The 4,630-nt window shown below is 45.9% G+C and overlaps 1 protein-coding gene across 1 annotated transcript in view; it reads left to right on the top strand.

Annotated features, from left to right (window-relative positions):
* Positions 1-2,584: 2,584 nt before the first annotated feature.
* The window catches only part of GTF3C2 (general transcription factor IIIC, polypeptide 2, beta 110kDa), a 23,038-nt gene continuing 20,992 nt past the window's right edge, over positions 2,585-4,630 (top strand). The window contains exon 1 of the mRNA XM_012652448.1: positions 2,585-2,826. The gene's annotated coding sequence lies outside the window, so the exon portion shown is untranslated. The remainder of the gene's footprint in view (positions 2,827-4,630) is intronic.

Raw genomic sequence — 4,630 nt, 5'->3', positions numbered from 1 at the left:
TACTTGACTTCCTTTGAGCAGGCTTTCTCTTTTTTAAAAAATCATTATGGCAGGGCACAGTGGTTCACATCTATAATCCCAGCACTTTGGGAGGCCAAGGCAGGAGGATCACTTGAGGCCATCAGTTTGAGAGCAGCCTGGGCAACATAGCAAGAACCCGTCTCTACAAAAAAATAGAAAAATTAACCAGGAGTGGTGGTGCGTGCCTATAGTCCCAGCTACTTGGGAGGCTGAGGCAGGAGGATCGCTTGAGCCCAAGGAGTTTGGGGTTACACTGAGCTATGATTGCACCACTCTAGCTCCAGCTGCAGAACGAGACCCTACCTCTTAAAAAAAAAATCATGATGAACTTGTGGATTTTTATATATGGGGTATACCACTCAGTAACCAAAATTAAGCAGAGGATCAACAGGGTCAGCTTTATGCTTTAGAAAGATAACTGTTGGAGATTAGATGTCCAGAAACGGATAAATTAAAAGATTGCTTATCAGTCAAAATTACAAATGCATCTAAACTTTGGTCCACAATTCCACTTCTAGGAATTTATCCTACCCGTATAGTTTACACGAGATAACTTAGATACAAGGTTATTTATAGTAGCATTGTTTATAATCACAAAAGACTGGAAACCACCTAAATATCCGTCAATATCAATAAAGCACTAATCAAATTATATCACATCTTACAATTAAATAGTAAGCAGTCATATCAAAGAGGTAGGATGGTTTTTATGTACAGAAATGGAACAGTCTTTCTGAAGGTACACTCACTTAAAAGAAGCTAGGTACAAGACAGTGCATAGTTGCTGTTTGAATTAAAAAGGGGGAAAGATGTATGTACAGTTGGCCCTCTGCATCCATGGATTTAACCAACCACAAATCGAAAACATTCAGGAAAAAAATTCATCTGTACTTAATACGTACAGGCTTTTTTTCCTTATCATTAATCCCTAAATGATACAGTATAACAAGTATTTACATAGTATTTACATTGTATTAGGTGTTAAAAGTAGTCTAGAGATGATTTCAAGGATGTGCATAGGTTATATGCAAATACTATGTCATTTTATAGAAGGGCCTTGAGCATCTGAGGATTTTGGTATGCACGTTTACCAATCCCCAAGGGTACCTAAGGGACAATTGTATTTGCATAGGAATATAAATACACAAAATGTCTTAAACTGAAACCAAGAAACTGGTTGCTTTCTTGGGTTGGCTGAGTGGCTAGAGACAGAGATGGAAGGGAGTCTTCACTTTATATCCTTTGTATCATTTGGATCCTTCTTTTCTGAGCCGGTCTTACTCTGTTGCCCAGGGTAGAGTGCAGTGCCATCATCATAGCTCACTGCAACCTCAAACTCCTGGGCTTAAGCAATCCTGCTTCAGCCTCCCAAGTAGCTGGGACTACAGACCCGTGCCACCATGCCCGGCTAATTTTTCTATTCTTTGTAGTGACGGGGTCTCCATGTGTTGCTCAGGCTGGTCTCCACACTCCTGGCCTCAATAGATCCTCCCGCCTCAGCCTCCCAAAGTGCTAGGATTACAGGCATGAGCCTCTGCACTGGCTTTGTAGCTTTTGAATTTCGAGCCATGTGAATGTCTTATTTCAAAAATAAATACAATTATTCATCTAAAAAAGATTTTTAACACTGTGTAGGGCATAAAGTTAAAAAATCATTTTTAAAAGATTTTGCAATAGTTTAAGCCAAAGATAGCCTAATCAGGAATGAAGAGATAGATTTGTTCATTATGGAAGTAAATGTTTGAAACAGAGAGCTGGCCATCATACAAGCATAAAGAGCTAGATAAGACCTAAAAGAGGGAAGGGGGGTATGCCCAATTCCACTGCCATCCTACCTCCACCCCTCCAGTGGGCAAAAGACAGAACACCCTTAGCTTGTCTTATGGCTACTAAAGGGGGTCGGATGACAGTGGAATAGGGTTGTCCCCTTTCTCCGTCTTATTAGGTCTTCCTAGCTCCAACCACACTTAAATGTTTTGTGCAACCAACAGAATTTGATGGGTGAGATTACTTGAGAAAGTTAGCTTTCTCCACCCCTTACTGTCCATATTTATAAATCCCGCACTCTCTGGGTATGGGGAGACCTGCGAAATTTATGTGGCTTTAAATGCCTCAGGAAAGGACAGGAACTTGCTGCATTCGTTCCTTCTCCACCGCATCTCACCTCCCAGTGAGGGAAGTAGGCAAAGCCTCTAACTAAGGTCGGGGATCAAGGCCCAGGCTCACTCTCAGGATACAGCGTCCCCGCCCCAGGCCAGGCGGGTCTATCCCTGACTTCGCTAGTGGCAAAAGCTGAAGTCTTTCTCTGAAAGTCGGCAGCGAGGATTTCTTTGTCTCTCAGTCTCTGTCTTGGGCTCGGACTGGGGCCGGGGTTGCAGGTGCAGACTTTCGGGTCCAGCCTGGCTCTGCCCGTCACAGGCCCGGCAGTCCAGCAGGAAAGACAAGATTCGGCGCTCGGGAGTAACAGGCAGGCCGGCCCCTCATCCGGGAGCTCCGGTTGGTCGGGGCCGTGTGGGAACCCTCGGGCCGCGCAGGCGTCAGTCTCTCCCATGAGGCCCTGCAGCGCCTAAGACGTCCTAACGCTCCGCCGGCTCCGGAGGCCTGGGGGACTCTCGCCGCGCTGCATTATGGAATACAGAGTGTAATAGAAAACCTAGCTCGGTACGAACTCCCGACCAAGCTCACGTGTTTACCTTGTGCACTGGGGGTAGGGGCGTCAAAGAGCGGCTATATTTCGTCATAAAACCGCGACCAGACGGGCGGCGCCATCTTCGAACTTGGACTTCCGGAAGGACTTTGGCGAGGGTGAGTGTACCTCAGCGGGGTGTGCTGGGGGCCCCACGATTACTCCTCCTTCTTTTGCTGTAGCGCTAGGATATTGGGAACCAACTCCCGGCTCCGGTCTTCTTCCCGCCACAGCAGCGCGCCTTCAGCGTCTGCGCTCCTACGGAACACCGTCATGCTCCCTATTCCCCACTGTGGCCACCGTGTATCCCCCGTCTCTGCAAGCCACGAATCTTGTCCTCTTTCCCTCACTGGGTGTGCGTATCGCGGCAGCCTGTGTCCCAGCCTCGGCGCTGCTTACATGGAGTCCCTCAGACTCAGCGAACCTACGATAGTCCTCATTCTTAGAAAAATTAGGGCTCCCCTCCCGTACAGGCTAGTGGCGAAAGCTGCCCCCACGTTCAGGTCTGCGGAAGAGAAGGCGGTGGCCCATGGAGTGGTAGTGGGTCAGTCTCCTCTTTCTGCTGTGTCTTAACCTCTATCCTCCGGGAGGCTAGCCTAACCCCGGGGTTGTGCCCCGCGCGCTGCAACCCCATTGGCGCAGCCAAGGGCCAGTTATGTTTCCCTATCGAGTCCTTTTGTCCCGCAACAAGTTGGCTGGCTGTTGGGGAAGGCAGAGGTGGCGACTTCAACTCCACGGGAGGTAACTCACTTTGTTGGAGAGACGTAGGATATAGCCAAACCTCTTGGCCCCAGAAGCTTATTGTTAAGTCAATCCAGTGCCATTGTCACTGTTTTTGCCATCATGTCTTATCAGCTGTACTATTATTTTCTCAGTAGTTTTCTTTAAATTGACTTTTTTTTTTTTTTTGAGATAGAGTCTTGCTCTGTTGCCCTGGCTAGAGTGCGGTGGCGTCAGCCTAGCTCACAGCAACCTCAAACTCCTGGGCTCAAGCGATCCTCCTGCCTCAGCCTCCCAAGTAGCTGGGATTACAGGCGTGTGCCACCACAGCTGGCTAATTTTTTCTATTTTTAGTAGAGACGGGGCGGGGAGGTGGGGGGTGTCTCACTCTTGCTCAGGCTGGTCTCGAACTCCTGACTTCAAGCGATCCTCCCTCTTCTGCCACCCAGAGGGCTAGGATTACAGGCGTGAGCCACCTAAATTGATTTATTTTTAAAGTTTAAATGCATTAGTGTAGATCTAAGCAATGTGGATAAAACCATATTTTATGGTTTCATGAACTAGCTACAGTTTTTTATGCAAGTTGAAATAAAAGCACAATTAATTGAAATGTTCATTTCGCATCCTTAAAATCATGTTGCATACCACCAGTTGTATCATAGGAACACTTAGGGAAACAATGTATTAAACCAAGCAGTGTGTTTAGAGTAATTCCATACTTGAGGTGCAGTGTTGTCTCATTATTTTTTCTTGCCTGGGGAGGTCAGGCTGGCAACTTGGTGCAGCAAGGAAACTTTACAGGTAGGGGTGCAAATGGAGGATTTTATAAACTCTAGTACGAATTTACTAAACATCCCTTACTTTACGGTGTCCAAAATTTGTATTATCAAATCATAAATGGAAATTTACCACCACATCCTGCTGCCTTCCATGAGAAGTGAATCCTTAAAGGGATTTTTGTATATTGAGGAGTCAGTTATTCAACAAAGGTTAAAGGTTAATTGTTGCACTTACCATGTACCAGGTCTGGATAAAATAGTGAATCAGACAGGCAAATCCCTATCTTATGAAACTTTCAGGGAAGATAAATACTGAACAAGTAAATACCCATGTCTCCTACATATGAAAATTACAGATGAACTAGAGAGCCACATGTAAGATCCAAAACTAAAAAAATTATTAGAAGAAAGTAAGAGAGACGAT

This window comes from Propithecus coquereli, unplaced genomic scaffold (genome assembly GCF_000956105.1).
Source record: "Propithecus coquereli isolate 6110/MARCELLA unplaced genomic scaffold, Pcoq_1.0 Scaffold39, whole genome shotgun sequence".
Lineage (NCBI taxonomy): Eukaryota > Metazoa > Chordata > Mammalia > Primates > Indriidae > Propithecus > Propithecus coquereli.
The sequence above is the reverse complement of the archived record's forward strand: the minus strand, read 5'-3'. Positions and strand labels throughout refer to the sequence as shown.